At 36.4% G+C, this 17,824-nt stretch overlaps 1 protein-coding gene across 1 annotated transcript in view; it reads left to right on the top strand.

The window, feature by feature from the left end:
* The window catches only part of LOC101091427 (charged multivesicular body protein 1a-like), a 158,148-nt gene extending 155,454 nt beyond the window's left edge, over positions 1–2,694 (top strand). Inside the window, exon 8 of the mRNA XM_045050380.1 lies at positions 1,517–2,694. The gene's annotated coding sequence lies outside the window, so the exon portion shown is untranslated. The remainder of the gene's footprint in view (positions 1–1,516) is intronic.
* Positions 2,695–17,824: the final 15,130 nt, after the last annotated feature.

The raw sequence follows: 17,824 nt of genomic DNA, 5'->3' as shown, positions 1-17,824 counted from the left end.
GAATTACTTTTTCCAAAGAAGATATACATATGGCCAACAGAAACATGAAAAGATGCTTAACATCACTAATCATCATGAAAATGCAAATCAAAATCACGAGTGATTTACCTTACACCTATCAGAATGCTAGAATCAAAAATGGAAAAAATACTAAGTGTTGTGAGGATGTGGAGAAAAAATAACCCTCTTGCACAGTTGGTGAAAATGTAAATTGGTAGAAACATTGTGGAAAACAGTGGATGTTTCTCAAAAAAAAATTAAAAATATAATTACCATATGATTCAATGATTCCACCACTGATTATTTACCCAAAGAAAATAACACTTATTTCAAAAGATACATGCACTCCTTTATTTACAGCATCATTATTTTTTTTTAATTTGAGAGAGACAGAGAGTGCATGGGAGTGGGGAGGCAGTAGAGACAGAGGGAGAGAGAGAGAGAGAGAATGAATCTTAAGCAGGCTCCACACTCAGTGTGGAGTCTGACACAGGGCTGGATTCCACAACCCTGGTATCATGACCTGAGCTGAAATCAAGAGTCACATGATTAACTGACTGAGTCACCTAGGCACCTATGCAGCATTATTTGCAGGAAACATATAAAAGCAACCCATGTCCATAGACAGAAGAATGGATAAATAAGATGTGCTATATAGATAGATATAGATATATAGATATGGATAGATGATAGATATAGATGACATATACATATATATATATATACATATATATATATACATATATATATACATATATATATATTTTTTTTTTTCAGATGAGATCATGATCTCTGGGTTCATGGGATTGAGCCCTGCTTTGGGCTCTGCACTGAAAGCCCAGAGCTTGCTTAGGATTCTCTCTCTTCCTCTTTATGACCCTCCCCCTTCATGTGTGTGCATTCTCTCTCTCTCAAAATAAATAAACTGAAAAATGTAAATAAATTTTAAAAAGCATAAAATGATGAATTTGTGAAAACTTTAAAATATTTTTTCATATATTATTTTATATTTATTTTTATATAAATTATGTATATATATTATATTTTTATATATACCACATCATACATAAATGTATGTATACACACACACTGGAATATCATTCAGTCATAAGAATAGTATATTGCCATTTATTTGCAACAACAACATGGGTGAAGCAAGAGGGTATTACGCTATGTAAAATAGAAGTTTGATACATTTAGAGAGAAAATTAGTGACTTGAAAGGCAGAGATTGTGGAAATAACACAGATAGCAATAAAAAGATATTAAAAATGGAAAATAGAAAATAGATTGAGATGAAGAAAATACAATGAGATAGTCCAACATATGTATTACATACTGAATGTTTGTGTCCTCTCAAAATTCACATATTGAAGCCCTACCCCCTGATGTGATAGTATTTGGAGGTGAACCCTTTTTGAGAAGTGATTAATAGCTTAGATCATGAGGGTAGGAACCTCATCATGGAATTAATGCCCTTGTAAGATCTCCCTCTCTCTCTGTCTGTCTTGCACTAGGAAATGCCATGTGACCACACAGTGAGAAGAGAGCCATCTGTAAGCCAGGAAAAGGAATTTCATCAGAATCCGACTGTGCTATCATCCTGACTTTGAATTTCTAGACTCCAGAACTGTGATAAAAAGAATGTCTGTTGTTTAAGCCGCACATTCAATGGTATTTTTTTTATTGCAACCCAAGCAGACAAAGACACACATCTAAAGGCAATTTAAGGAGAGAATAGAAACAGAGAGAGAGAGAAATTTCCAAAGTCAAAGAAAGGTATGTGTCCTCAAATTAAAAGATCATACTGTCATGAGTGAAATAAATACAAATAAATATAAACGTAGACCTATTGTGGTGTACCTGCAGAACAACAATGACAAAGAAAATATTAAAAGCAGAGAATTACAATTTATCTACAAAAAAATAAATTAGGCTGATGGTATATCTATCATTAATAATAATTGACTTTAGTATGAAATAGAATACTGTTTTCAAAGCCCTAAAGGAAAAGAATTATCAACCTAAAGCTCTACATCCAGCTAAATTATCATTTCAGCGTGACAGTTAAATGACTACATTTTCAGGCAGAAAATATAAGAGATTTTACCATTTAAAGAACTTTGTTTACACAGGCATTGAAGGCTATCCTTCAATAAGAAAGACATTGAATTCAGAAGGAAATAATGGGATATAAGATCGATGAGGAACAAGTACATTTGCAATATGTGGGTAAATCTAAATAAGAATCAACATTTAACAAATCAAAAAATATAATAATGACTACCAAAGGTTAAAACAAAGTGCAACTGAAATACTACACATGTAAAATAAAATTGAAGATGGGAGTGGGTAAATAGGGTTAAAATTTTCAAAAGACCTTTTCAATTAATCATGAGGTTATTAGAAATATTTTTTAACACTTATTCATTTTTGAGAGACATAGCATGAGCGGGGGAGGGGCAGAGAGAGAGGGAGACACAGAATCCGAAGCAGGCTCCAGGCTCTGAGCTGTCTGCACAGAGCCCAAACGTAGGGCTCAAACTCACAAACGGTGAGATCAGACCTGAGTCTAAGTCAGATGCTTAACTGACTAAGGCACCCAGGCGGCCCAGCACTACTAGAAGTGTATACAAAGGACACAGGAGTGCTGATTCATAGGGGTACTTGTACTCCAATGTTTATAGCTGGGTATTTGAGCTGCTTCCATAATTTGGCTATTGTAAATAAAGCTGCTATAAACATAGAGGTGCATGTATCCTTTTGACTTAGTTTTTTTTTTGTATTTTGGGTAGATACCCTAGTACTGGGATTATTGGATCATATGAGTTTTATTTTTAACACTTTGAGGAACTTCCATAATGTTTTCCACAGTGCCTACACCAGTTTCATTCCCACCAACAATGCATGAGGCTTCCTTTTTCTCCACATCCTCACCAACACTTGTTTCTTGTGGGTTCTTGTTTGTTTGTTTAGCCATTTTGACAGGTGTAAGGTGATATCTCACCATAGTTTTGATTTGTATTTCCCTGATGTTGAGCATCTTTTCCTGTGTCTGTTGGCCATCTTGATGTCTTCTTTGAAGAAATATCTGTTCTTATCTTCTGCCTATTTTTTATTTTTTATTTATTTTTTATTTTTTTTCAACGTTTTTATTTATTTTTGGGACAGAGAGAGACAGAGCATGAACGGGGGAGGGGCAGAGAGAGAGGGAGACACAGAATCGGAAACAGGCTCCAGGCTCCGAGCCATCAACCCAGAGCCTGACGCGGGGCTCGAACTCACGGACCGTGAGATCGTGACCTGGCTGAAGTCGGACGCTCAACCGACTGCGCCACCCAGGCGCCCCTTCTGCCTATTTTTTAATTGAATTGTTTTATGGGTGTTGAGTTTTATAAGTTCTTTATATATTTTAGATACTAACTCTTTATTGTATATACCCTTTACAAATACCTTCTCCCATTTAGCTGGTTGTCTTTGAAGTCTGTTGTTTAATTCACTTGAAGAAGCTTTTTATTTTGATGTATTTCCAATAGTTTATTTTTGCTTTTATTTCCTTTGCCTTAAGAGATGTATCTAGGAAAATTGCTGTGGCTGACTTCAGAGAGATAACAGCCTGTGCTTTCTTGTAGAATTATTTTTTAAGGTTTATTTTAATTTCGGTTAGTAAACATACAATGTTACATTACTCTCAGATGTACAATATAGTGTTTAAACAGTTTCATATATCACTCTGTGTTCATCATAACAAGTGCACACCTTAATCTCCATCACCTATTTAACTCATCCCCCATCCCCTCCCTCTGGTAACCATAAGTTTGTTCTCTACCATTAAGAGTCTGTTTCTTGGGGGGTGGGAGGGAGAGGAGGGTGGGTGATGGGTATTGAGGAGGGCACCTTTTGGGATGAGCACTGGGTGTTGTATGGAAACCAATTTGACAATAAACTTCATATATTGAAAAAAAAAAGAGTCTGTTTCTTTATTTGTTTTGCTCTCTTTTTTTCCCCTTTGCTCCTGTGTTTTGTTTCTGAAATTCCACATATGAGTGAAATCACATGGTAATTTCCTTTCTCTGACTTCTTTCGTTTAGCATTATACTCTGTAGCACCATCCATGTAATTACAAATGGCAAGATTTCATTATTTTTTATGTCGTCTTTTGCCATTCATCTGTCTATGGACAGTTGGGCTGCTTTCACAATTTGGCTCTTGTAAATAATGTTACAATTATTATAGGGGTGCATGTGTCCCTTTGTGGATCGTGGGGTTGTTTTTTGTTTGTTTTTGTATTTTTTAGGTAAATACCCAGTACTATGTTTACTGGATTGTTTGGTATAGTTCTATTTTTAACATTTAGGGGAAACTCCACACTGCTTTCCATAGCAGCTACATCAGTTTGCGTTTCCATCAACTGTGCATGATGCTTCCTTATTCAAATCCTCACCAACATTTGTTTCTTGTTTTTTGGGGTTTAGCCATTCTGGCAGGTGTGAGGTGATATCTCATTATTAGGTTTATTTGCATTGCCCCGATCATGAGCGATGTTGAGCATCTTTTCATGTGTCTGTTAGCCAACTGTCTGTCTTCTTTGGGAACATGTCTATTCATGTCTTTTACCCGTTTTTAAATTGGATTAATCATTTTTTTGGGTGTTGAGTTTTATCAGTTCTTCATATATTTTGGATACTAACCCTTTATTAGATATGTCATTTGCAAATATCTCCACCTATTTCATAGGTTGCCTTTTAGTTTTGTTGATTGTCTCCTTGGCTGTAAAGAAGTTTTTTTATTTTGATATTATTCCAATATTTTTTTTTTACTTTTATTTCCCTTGCATCAGGAGACATATCTAGAAAACAGATGTTAATGCCAATGTCAGATAAATTAGAGTCTATGCTCTAATCTAGAATTTTTGTGGTTTCAAGTCTTACTTTTAGATCCTTTTTTTAATGTTTATTTATATTAGAGAGAGAGACAGAGCACAAGTGGAGGAGGGGCAGAGAGAGACAGAGACAGAATCGGAAGCAGGCTCCAGACTCTGAGCTGTCAGTACGGAGCCCGACACGGGGCTTGAACTCACAAGTCGTGAGATCATGACCTGAGCTGAAGTCGGATGTTTAACCAACTGAGCCACCCAGGCTACATGTAGATGTTTAAACAATGTTGCATTTATTTTTGTGTCTGGTGAATGAAAGTGGTCCAGTTTCATGCTTTTGCATATAGTTCATCAGTATTCCAACACAATAGGTTGGAAAGACATTCTTTTTCCTATTGGATATTCTTTCCTGATTTGTCATAGACTAATTGACCATATAATTGCGGGCACATTTCTGGGTTTTCTCTTCTGCTCTCTTGGTTTATGTGTCTATTTTTGTGCCAGTACCATATTGTTTTGATTATTACAGCTTTGTAATATAACTTGAGGTATGGAAGTTTGATACCTTCAGCTTTGCTTTCCTTTTTTCAAAGTTGCTTTAGCTTTTCAGGGTCTTTTGTGGTCCCATATAAATTTTAGGGTTTTTTTGTTCTACTTCTATGGAAAATGTTATTGGTATTTTGATAGAGATTGAATTAAATCTGTAGTTTTCTAAAAAAAAGAAAAAGAAAAAGAAAAAAGGGGGGTGCACTTGGTGACTGAGTTGGATAAGCAGCTGACTTCAGCTCAGGTCATGATCTAATGATTCGTGAGTTTGAGCCCCACCATTGGGCTTGTTCTGTCACCACGACCCCACTTCAGATCCTTTACCCCCTCTCTCTTTGCCCCTCCCCACTCGCTCATGTGCCCTCTCTCTCTCTCTCTCTCTCTCTCTCTCTCTCTCTCTCTCTCTCTCTCTCAAAAATAAACATTTTTTTTAAATCTGTAGATTGCTTTGGTAGAATAGATATTTTAACAATACTTGTTCTTCCATCCCATGAGCATATAATGTCTTTCTATTTGCGCCATCCTGAATTTCTTTTTATCAATGCTTAATAGTTTTCAGAGTACAGTTTTATTACCTCTTTGGTTATTACTGGATATTTTATTCCTATTGGTGCAATTGTAAATGGGATTCTTTTCTTAATTTCACTTTATGCTGCTTCATTATTAGTGTATAGGTATGCAACAAGTTTGCACATTGATTTTGTATCCTGTGACCTTACTGAATATATTTATCAGTTGTAGAATTTTTTGGTTGGTTTTTTAGGGTTTCTATATACAGTATCATGTCATCTAAAACTAGTAAAAGCTTTACTTCTTCTTTACCAATTTGGATGCCCTTTAATTATTTTTGTTTTCTGATTGATCTGTCTAGGATTTCCAGTACTATGTTGAATAAAAGTGGTGAGAGTGGACATCCTTCTCTTAATTCTGATCTTAGGGTAAAAGCTCTCATTTTTCCCCATTGAGTATGATGTTCGCTGTGGGTTTTTCACATATGACCTTTATTATGTTCAGGTATGTTCCCTCTAAACCACATCTGTTGAGAGCTTTATAATGAATTGGTGTTGGACTTTGTCAAGTGCTTTCTCTGCATTTATTGAAATGATCATTTGGTTTTTATCCTTTCTCTTATTGTTGTGATACATCATTTCAGTTGATTTGTGAATACTGAACTACCCTTGCATTCTGGGAATAAACCCCACTTGATTGTGGCGAATGATTTTTTAATGTATTGTTATATTCTGTTTGCTAGTATTTTGTTGAGGATTTTTACCTGTATATTCACCAGAGATATTGGCCTGTAGTTCTCTTTTTAATTAGTGTCTTTATCTGTTTTTGGTATCAGGGTGAAAACTAGCCTCATAGAACAAAATTTGGGTTTTCCTTATTCTACTGTTTTCGAATAATTTGAAAAGAATTGGTACAAACTCTTCTTTAAATTTTTGGTAGAATTCACCCATGTAGCCATCTGGTCCTGGACTTTTGTTTGTTGGGAGTTTTTTGATTACTGACTCAGTGTTGGGAGTTTTTTTTTGATTACTGGCTCAATCTCCTTCCTCAATATCTTCACATTATCTATTTCTTCCTGGTTCAGTTTGGTAGATTGCATGTTTCTAGAAATTTATTCATTTCTTGTAGGATATCTAAATTAGTGGCATGTAGTTTTTTATAATATTCCTTTACAATTGTTTATATTTCTGTGGTGCTGGTTGTTATATCTCTTCTCTCATTGGTCATTTTATTTGAGTCATTTTTCTTTTCTTTTTTCTTTCTTCCTTTTTTTTTTTTTTTTTTTGATGCGTTTGGCTAGAAACTTATCAATTTTGTTGATCTTTTCAAAGAACCAGATCCTGGTTTCATCAATAATTTCTGTATTTTTTTAGCTTCTTATCATTTATTTCTACTCTAATTTTTATTATTTCTTTCCTTCAGCTGGTTTGGAGTTTTGTTTATGTTTTTTCCTAGCTCTTTTAGGTATAATATTAGGTTATTTATTAGAAATTTTTCTTGCTTCTTGAGGTAGACCTGTATTGCTATAAATTTACCTCTTAGAACATTTTTTGCTGCATTCCAAAGGTTTTAGATCATTGTCCTTTCATCTCTTTTTGTTTCCATGTAGTTTTTGACTTTTTTCTTTGATTTCTTAGTTGACCCATTCATTGTTTATTAGCATTTTACTTAACCTTTATGTATTTGTGGTCTTTCCAGATTATTTTCTTGTGGTTAGGTTCCCATTTCATAGCATTGTGGTCAGAAAAGTTGCATGGTATGACTTCAATATTTTTGAATTTTCTGAAGCTTGTTTTGTGGGCCAATAATGTGATCTATTCTGGAGAATATTCCATGTGCACTTGAAAGGAATGTGTATTCTGCTGTTTTACGATGGAATGTTCTGAATAAATCTGTTAAATCTGGTCCAGTCTGTCAAAGCCTCTGTTTCCTCGTTGATTTTCTGTTTGGATGACTTGCCCCGTATGTCAGTGTGGTGTTAATGTCCCATATTATTATTGTATTACTATTGATTAGTTCCTTTATGTTTTTTATTCACATTTTATGTATTTGTGTGCTCAATGTTAGGTACATAAATATTTACAATTGTTACATCCTCCTTTTGAATTGTCCCTTTTATTGTTGCATAATGACCTTCCATCTCTTTTTAAAATTTGTTCTATTTTTTATTATTTTTTACAGACTTTGTTTCAAAATCTATTTTTCTTGATATAACTATTTCTACTCCATGTTTCTTTTGACTTCCATTTGCATGATAAATATTTCTCCATCCCCTCAAATTCAATGTGCAGGTGTCTTTAGGTCTGAAATGAAACTCTTGTAGGCAGTGTATGGATGGGTCTTGTATTTTTATACACTATAACATGGTGTGTCGTTTGATTGAAGCATTTAGTCCATTTACAATCAAAGTAATTATTGATAGATATGTATTTTGCCATATTGTTACTTATTTTGTGATCCCTTTTGTAGCTTTTTTTCTGATTATTTCTTCTCTTTCTCTCTTTCATGGTTTCTTGGTTTTCCTTAGTGATATACTTGGGCTCCTTACCCTTTTTTTTTGCATATCTGTTACTGTTTTTTTTTTTTTTTGTGGTTAATTTATTTTATTATATAACATCTGCATGTAGCAGTCTATATTAAGCAGAGGGTCGCTTAATGTTGAATTCAGTCTTTACTCCTCTCCCCTCCACATTTCAGATATTTGGTATATTTTATATCCTTTTGTGTGTGGGGGTTTACTGATTTTCATAGATATACTTAATTTTTTTTTGCTCTTGTGTTTCCTATTTTCTTTACTCTTACGGTTTTTGTTTTCCACTCACAGAATCCCCCTTAACATTTCTTGTATAGAGGTTTTAGTGGTCATGAATTCTTTTCACTTTTGTTTGTCTGGGAAACTCTTTACCTCTGTGTATTCTGAATGATAGCCTTGCAGGATAAAGTATTCTTGGCTGTGTTTTTCCCTTTTTTCCACTTTGAATACTTCATACCCCTTTCTTCTGGCTTAAAAAGTTTCTGCTAAAAGATCAGATCATAGTCTTATGGGGGTTCCTTTGTATGCAACTGTCTTCTCTTTAAACTTTCTTTTTTTTTTCTTTATCAATTCTTTTTGCCATTTTAATCACTATGTATTTTGGTGTGGACCTCCTTGCATTGAATTTGTTGCAGTATCTCTGTGCATCTTAAATCTGAATCTCTGCTTTCCCCAGATTCAGTAAGTTTTCAGCCATTATTTCTTCAAATACTTTTTTTTGCCCCCTCCTTCTCTGTCTTCTCTTTCTGGGACACCTATAATGTGAATGTTACTACATTTGATGGAGTCGATGAGTTCTATCAGTCTATTCTCATTATGCCACATTTGTTTCTCTCTCACATGTTCAGCTTAATTAGTTTCCATGACTCTATACTCCAGGTTACTGACTCTTCCCTCTGCTTCCCATAGCCTACTATTTATTCCAATGGTTCTATTTTAAATTTCATTTATTGAGTTCTTCATCTCTGCAATATTATATTTTATCTTTGTCAAAAATCTCACTGATGTCCTCTACTCTTTTCTGAAATTCAGTGAATACCTCTATGATCATTACTTTAAATTCTGTATTAGGTATATTACTTCTTTCTCTTTTGCTTAGATCTCCTGCTGTGATTTTGTCCTGTTCTTTCATTTGGAACATCTTTCTTTGTTTCTTCATTTTGTCTGCCTCTCTGTATCTGTTTCTCTGTGTTAGGAAAGTCAGCTACATCTTCTGCTTTTGAAAGTAGTGGCTTTATGAAGAAGACATCCTATAGTATTCTGTGGTGTAGTTTCCCCCGTTCACCAGAACCTGTCACTTCAAGGAGTGTCTCCTTTGTATGTTCCTTGCACCCTGTTACTACATCTGTGTTGCTTTTCCTTTCAGTTGAGATGCCTGCCATGACTTTGCCTGTTGTGGGCTGTTTGCTCTCTGTGATGTTAGTGAGACTCAAGAAGTCTGGCTCTGAGGGAGCATGACCACATTAGAGCTCACACAACTGTGTGGTGACCGTGTTAGCAAATTTTGTACTAACATGCTAGTCCCAAGCTGGATACCTCACAGCCCAGTGGCTGCTGGATTGCAGCATGCTGTGGCAGTGGTGGTGGCCTGGGGCACATGACATCTCTGTGCACAGTGGAGAGGGCACACATATGGATTTATCAATATTTGCCCTGAGCCTCTAGTCCTAGGCCAGACTCTCTGAAGTGCAGTGGCCACAAGTGATGGCATGAGGCAGTTACTGGGTGGGGCATGTGTGGTTTTAACAATATTTGCACTGAGCCCAGTGTTGAGGCCAGTAGTCTTGGAGTGGGTGAGTCTTCAGTAGAACTCGTGGGCGGGGTGCACTGCTAGCAGGTTAGGTAGCAAGTGTCTGTGTAGTGCCACCTCCCTCAAGTGGCTCTGTATTTATTCTGGGGGTTGGGGAAGAAAATGGTCCCTTCCAACTTCTTTGTTCCCAGAGAAGTCCCCGAATATGCTCCAAAATTAGTACATATCTCCCTCCTATTGTATGAGATGTCACTTCTATGTTGCCTCTCCCCTGCTGTTGTCTCTTTAAGGATTGGGAATGGGCTATCAATTGCCCCCTTGGCCTAACCACTGCTGACTCAGCTGACTTTTAAAGCTCCAGGCTCCAAGTTTCACCGCCTATACAAACTCATGGAATTCAGCCCTTCTGGTTTTCAAGGCCAGATTAGTTTTCCCTTTGTGAATACCCTGGTGCTTTCCTCTCTCCATGCCAGCAGCTCCCTCCCTCCTGCAGGCAGCTCCTGACCACTATTTCTGCCCTTCCTAACCTCTCTGATGTGGCTTATTCTCTACATTTAGTTGTGAAGGTTGTTCTGCCAGCCTTCAAATTGCTCTCCCATTTATTTACTTGGTTGTGAATGATATCTACCTGTAAACACGGGATATGGTGAGCTTAAGGTCCTTCTATTCCACCATCTTCCCCAGCCTTTCCTCCTGGTTGATTTTCTTTTTGGGTAATCTCTCCGTCAGTGTAAGTGAGGTGTTAAATTTCCCTATTATTATTCTTTACTATTGATTATTTCCTTTGGTTTATGTTATTAACTGTTTTATGTATTCGGACACGTAATATTTATGTTTTTATGTTGGGTGCATAAATATTTACAATTATTGTATATTCTTGGATTGTTTTTCCAATGAACATGTAGTGTCCTTCTTAGTCTATTATTGTCTTTCTTTTAAAGTATATATTTTTCTGGGGTGCCGGTTGGCTTAGTTGGTTAAGCATCTGACTCTTGGCTTTGGCTCAGGTCATGATCTCATAGTTTGTGAGTTCAAGCCCCGCATCAGGCTCTGTGGTGACAGTGTGGACCCTGCTTCAGATTCTCTCTCCTCTCCCTCTTACCCTACCCTGCTCACGTTCTCTCTCTCTCTCTCCCGCCCCCCCCCCCCCACACACACTAAGTAAATAGACTTAAATATTTTTAAAAAGGATATTTTTTCTGATACAAGCATTGCTATTCCAGGTTTCTTTTCAAATCCATTTGCATGATAAATGTTTCTCCACCTCCTCACTTTTAATCTGCAGGTGACTTAAGGTCTAAAATCAGTGTCTTGTAGGAAGCATATAGATGGGACTTGTCTTTTTATCCACTCTGTTACCCTATGTCTTTTGATTGAAGCACTTAATCCATGTATATTCAGAGTAATTATTGATAGATATATATTTATTGCCACTTTACCAGTTTTGTGGTTGTTTTATAGTTTTTCTCTGATCATTTCTTCTCTTGCTCTCTTTCATGGTTTGTTGCCTTTCTTTAGTGATATACTTGGATTCCTTTGTCTTTTGCTTTGCATACCTATTACTGGTTTTTGATTTGTGGTTACCATTAGATTTGTATATAACATCTTCTGCATATAACAGTCTATGTTAAGATTTGTATATAATATCTTCTGCATGTAACAGTCTATATTAAGTTTATGGTTGCTTGAGTTTGAACCCATTCTTTACCCCTCTACCCCAATGCCCACGTTTTAGGTATATCATGTCATATTTTACATCCTTTTGTCTTATGAATCCCTTGACTTATTATTACAGAAATGCTTATTTTTACTTCTTTTGTATTTTTTTATTTTTCATCTCTTTAATATTTCTTGTAGGGCTGGTTTAGTGGTCATGAACTCCTTCAGGTTTTGTTTGTTGGAGAAACTTTACATCTCCTTCTATTCTGAATGACAGCCTTGCTGGATAGAGTTTTCTTGGTGGCATATTTTTCCCTTGCAACACTTTGAATCTATCATGGCACTCTCTATCATGCCTGCAAAGTTTCTGCTGAAATATGCACTGATAGCCTTATGGGGTTTCTCTTGTACGTGTCTTCTTTTCTCTTGACGACTTAACATTTTTTTTTTCATCACTACATTTTGCCACGTTAACTACTATGTGTCTTGGTGTGGACCACCTTGGGTTGATTTTGTTGGGGGCCCTCTGTGCCCCCTGTATCTGGATATCTGTTTCCTTCCCCAGATTTGGGAAGTTTTCAGCTATTATTTCTTCAAATAAATTTTCTGCCCCCTTCTCTCTTCTTCTTCTGGGATGCCTATAATGTGAATGTTATTATGCTTGATGGAGTCACTGAGTTCCCTAAGACTATTCTCAATTTGCATAATTTTTCTTTCTCTCATTTGCTTAGCTTGGTTACTTTCCATTGCTCTGTCTTCCAGGTCATCAGTTCGTTCCTCTGCTTCATGTATCCTGCTATTTATTCCATCAAGTGTATTTTCAATTTCATTTATTGTGTTCTTCATCTCAGATTGGCTCTTTTTTATCTCCTTGTTAAGGGTCTCACTGATGTCCTCCAATCTTTTCTCAAGTCCACTGAGTATCTTTATAGTCATTATTTTAAATTCTCTATGAGGCATATTACTTACACCCATTTCACTTAGGTCTCTTGCTGTGATTTGGTCCTGTTCTTTCATTTGGGACCTATTTCTGTGTCTAACTCCTTGTGTCTGTTCTGTGTGTTAGGGAAGTCAGCTACATCTCTTGCTCTTGACAGTAATGGCCTTATGAAGAAGAGGTCCTATAGTGCCCTGCAGTGCAGCGTCCCCTGTTCCCCTGGGTCTGGCGCTTCAGGGAGTGTCCCCTATGTGTGTTGCAGGTGCTCTGGTGTTGAGTCCTGTCCTCTTTTTACCTCAGTCCAGTCATCTGCAGAGGCTCTCTTTGCCTATTTTGGGCCATGTTGTGTCCCCCAAAGTGATGGAGTGTTTTAACAAGTGTGCGCTGACTGGTCTGCTTGCAAAATGAGACCTGCCACCACTACGACTGAGGTCCCACAAAACACGTGGGTTGGGAGAGGAGGTGTGGTGGGGTTTGTGCTGGTCTGCTGGGAGAGGGGGCCTGCAGTGCTGGGACTGAGACAAGGGTGACTGGGAAGGGAAGATTCAGTGAAATACTGGGGGCTGCTTGGTATAAGCAAGTTAGGTAGTGACTGTTGGTTTGGTTCCAGTCCCTGCAGGTGGCCCTGTATTCATGCTTAGGAGGTGGTTAGAAAAGGAATGTGCCAGTTGCTTTGTTCCTTGAGAGGTCTTCCCTTTATCCCTGCCTCTCTTGGCCACACTGAGATGATAAATCACTCTCTCTTCTACTTGCCCCTGACATTTTTCATAGTGCTGTTTCTATGCTATATCTTTGTAGGCTATTTGTCCTTTTGTCTCTTTTATGTAGGAGATTCAGCTATAGGAAGCATTTTAAATGACAGTAACTTGAAACAAACTGGAGCCTTACAGATTCACATAATCCTTATTACATTATTACCTCTTCCCCTGACTTCATCATGCTACTCTTACCTTCTATTTAGGTCCTTTTAAAAGTTATCCTCCCTATAATTAGCAAAATTTTAATATGGACTATACATAGGAAACTAGAATTGTATCAATATTATATTCCTGGATTTCATAACTCTTCTATTGTTATATAAGATATTGTATTTTTTTGGAAATATGCACTGAAATATTTGTGTGTGAAGAGTCATTATTTTTGAAACTTACTTGCCAATGGTTTAGTAGAAAAACTAAAGAAAGAAATAAAATGTTGAAAACCTTTTTTATCTGAAAGGAAAACAGTCTTCTTTCTTCAACTGAAGCAGTTGGGTGCAGCAACACTCACATTTCCTTTCCCCATGGTCATACAGCTGGAAACTGAGAGGACTAGGGCAAAAACCTAGCTTCTGCTTCTAATTCCATTGTTTCTAAGTAGGTAAGATGGAATCTAATCCTAATAATTTTTTTTTAACTTGCAACCTATAGAAAATGAATCCTAAAATTGAGGTGAATATACAACCAGTGTCTTTTTTTAACTCAAGTTTTGTTGACAAAATAATTCAGATAAAGGCTTTGCAAATGTATAAAGCAAATGAATTAAATACAGTTTTCTCCATAAGCTGATTCACAGTCCATCTACTACTCTCTAGTACAATGTGATGCCAGATTTTGCCAGACAGAAACTATCAAAATATAGTGTGTTTGCTTCAGGGAACTCGGTGAGTCTCAACTTATTTGTTTAAATCCCTTTTAAGAAACATTATTTCATTCTTCTAACATAGGTTAAAACACAGACTGTTGTTTGAACAATGTCAAATAATGGAATATTGAGAATCTCAGATATGGATAGACAGAATATATATTTAATTGGGGAATGTTTTCCCAATACATATTATTTGAAAGTCCAATTGGACACATTACTAATGTATACCACCTTAATTCTTTTTAGAGGACCTTGGGAATCAGGAAAAGCTACAGATTTATGAATTGCTTCTGGCAACAAACAGCATGAAAAAATGTTGTCCAATGTTCAGACACACACTGTTTAGTCCATGATGTGGTAATAATATGGTGTTCATTAAATTGTTTTTAGAGTTTGCTTTTTGCTTTAAATAGGAACTCAGTCTTTTCTCCCTTTGATCATATTAATTTATGGCTCTCAGATGCAGAAATTGAACCATTTTCCATTAGGCTGGTAAATAAAAGAAAATGAAAGAAAGAGACAGGAGGATAAAAACAAACAACTTGGATGAGTTGTTCTTGGGCATCTCTGAGTAGCCAGACTATATAGTTCAGATACATCAAGACAGCTGCTATCTATATAGAACATTGGATAGTTTTTCACACTTATGATGTGTTAATTAAATTCCCTTTGACAATGAGTAGCAAAGCAGGTAGGTGACCTCCTAAACAGAATTGAAAAATGGCTCCTGAAAATCAATTATATCTGTGTTGGTGAGCAAGAAAACATCTTGCAGGTCTTGTGGTGGACACAGGCACCAGGGTAAACTAACAGCAACAAATGGGAGCTGGAGGGACTGGTCACAGCTCCTAGGGTGAGTGATCTCTGCCACATCACATGAAAGTCAAATGAGGCAAATAGAAACTGAAACAATCAGACAGTAAATCACAGAGCTGGATTATGTAGCACTGCTATAGGATGCTTCCAAATGCTTGATCAATGTTGGATAGTACATTAAAGTGAGACACAGTGAAATGGAACGACAGTCATGAAGTTCATCTGGCATGGACTTGTGAAGGCCAACATCTACTTGCTTTAATTCCATTGATACATTACTAGTTGGGGAAAGAAAATGATTTTAGTATGTACTCTCAACTTCATTCCCTCTGGATAATTGACCATTTGAAAGATATCTTTGACTGACAGTTCCCTTGTGCATTACTTATCACCATCCTTGACCTCAACTCCAAAAAAAATTAAAACTAAAAAAAATAAAGGCAGAAAAGGATTAAGCTGTGACCTCTGTCTCATTGTAATATGATTCCATGTTCTAAAAAGGAAAACCATGTAACAAGGCCCAGATGCTACTAATAGGACAACTGAACACCTGTATAAAGTGTAGATAATAATCAAGGAATTTAAGATAGTGCCTTAAATGACAAAAGTCAGGAAATTTGAGGTTTTGACTGATTTTCGTCCTCCTCTGGTGTTTGTAGTCAAAAGAATGAAGGAAAGAAAATTAAAACAGGTGAAACAGGAAAAAAAAAGCACCAAGCAAAGGAAAACCATTATTTCTTAGTCATTTTCTGCTACTCAATTTTATCTACCAAAAATCACAAGCCATTTCTTCTTGGATAGTCTTCCTATTTCCACATTACTGAGAAATACTTTTGTACATATGGTTTTCATGCTATCTCTCCAGGAATTGAAACTGATGAAAGGATACCAATGAATTAAACCATATTTGTGGCTATACATTATGTTTTTTTTTTTTAATTTTTTTTTTCAACGTTTATTTATTTTTGGGACAGAGAGAGACAGAGCATGAACGGGGGAGGGGCAGAGAGAGAGGGAGACACAGAATCGGAAACAGGCTCCAAGCTCCGAGCCATCAGCCCAGAGCCCGACGCGGGGCTCGAACTCACGGACCGCGAGATCGTGACCTGGCCGAAGTCGGACGCTTAACCGACTGCGCCACCCAGGCGCCCCTACATTATGTTTAACATAAAAAAAGAAAGTTACCAGCAAAATTGTCACTCGTGTTTTTCCTTAAATAGAAAATACAAGGTGATGTTTTTAAAGAAAACAAAAAGAAAGGACCACTGGCAGAAAATGAAAAAGTACATGAGAACAAAGGCAGCAAAGACAGGAATTAAATAACTTTGAGGTTCTATCCATGTTACTTAGAGTTATTTTGTTCAGAAGAAAAAGCATCAGCCAAGAGACCTAGATCTTGTCTTCTCTGTTGCTCGATGAACATGTGACCTTGGAAAAATCACTAAAATTTTGCAAAGGACCTTGTTTTTTTAACATGTAAAGTGAGGATAATAATCAATTTATCAGAATTCTATATGTCTCAAAAATATTCATGAACACTTTATGTCAAACTTAAGAGCATAGAAATGTTAGTTATGCCTATGCTTATTATTATTATTATTTTGCCATAGTTGAGTAGCATATGAAGCTCCTTTTATTGGGACAGGAGTCCTGGGCTGGTCCTGCAGTGGAGCCAACAGAAGCTAGAATAAAACAGCTAATGTTTAATTACTTGACAGGTGCCAAGAACTGCACTAAGCTCTTATGTGCATCAATTCATTTAACCATTACAACTTTCTAAAGTAGAAATAGTTATCTTCATTTTACAGGTAAGGAAATAGGCTCAGTGATTGCCCAAAGTCATATAGCTAGGAAGTGACAAAGCTGGGATTATAACCCAGGGCATGTCTCAGTTACCTCAAATTTACTGCTTCCAAATTGAGATGAAGAATGCAGGTTAAATCAGGTTCTCTGAACGTGGTGCATTGTATCAGCATTGGCCTATAGAAAATGGTTTCCCTCTGGGGATTCCTGCTTTCAAGCATTCTCATTAGTATTAATGAATGTGATAAACTGATTAATGCGGAAGTGCTATTCCTTCATAGAATCTAGAGAGTTCTATGCTTAACCCATAGAATGAAATAATAGCAGTGGTATTAAAAACCTTGTAGTACTGAAGTAAATGGAGGGATTTTATGGCAAGACCTATTTCAAATCATACCTTCTGGATGATTGCCTCCTGGTATACATTTACAAAAGTTCTTAACTCTTTATTACATTAATATCAATGCTTGCTTAGCTTTCTAGGGTACAGCACATACACCTGAGTTTGAATCCTGGTCTTGCTTTTACCAGCTGTGAGGCCTTAGAAGAATATTTAACTTTCTCTAATTTAGGCCTCTCCATCTTCAAAACAGAAAAAATAACTTTATCTCACAAAGTTGTTCTGAGGATTAAATGAAACTATGTCTGTCAGAGTGCTTGTTTCATAGCATCGCTATAATAATAATAATAATAATAATAATTATAAAAGTTCTATAATATTTACCATGTTACAGGCATTGTTACAAGCATTTATTCATCTTAACTTATG

Source organism: Felis catus, chromosome X, assembly GCF_018350175.1.
Source record: "Felis catus isolate Fca126 chromosome X, F.catus_Fca126_mat1.0, whole genome shotgun sequence".
NCBI lineage: Eukaryota > Metazoa > Chordata > Mammalia > Carnivora > Felidae > Felis > Felis catus.
The sequence above is the reverse complement of the archived record's forward strand: the minus strand, read 5'-3'. Positions and strand labels throughout refer to the sequence as shown.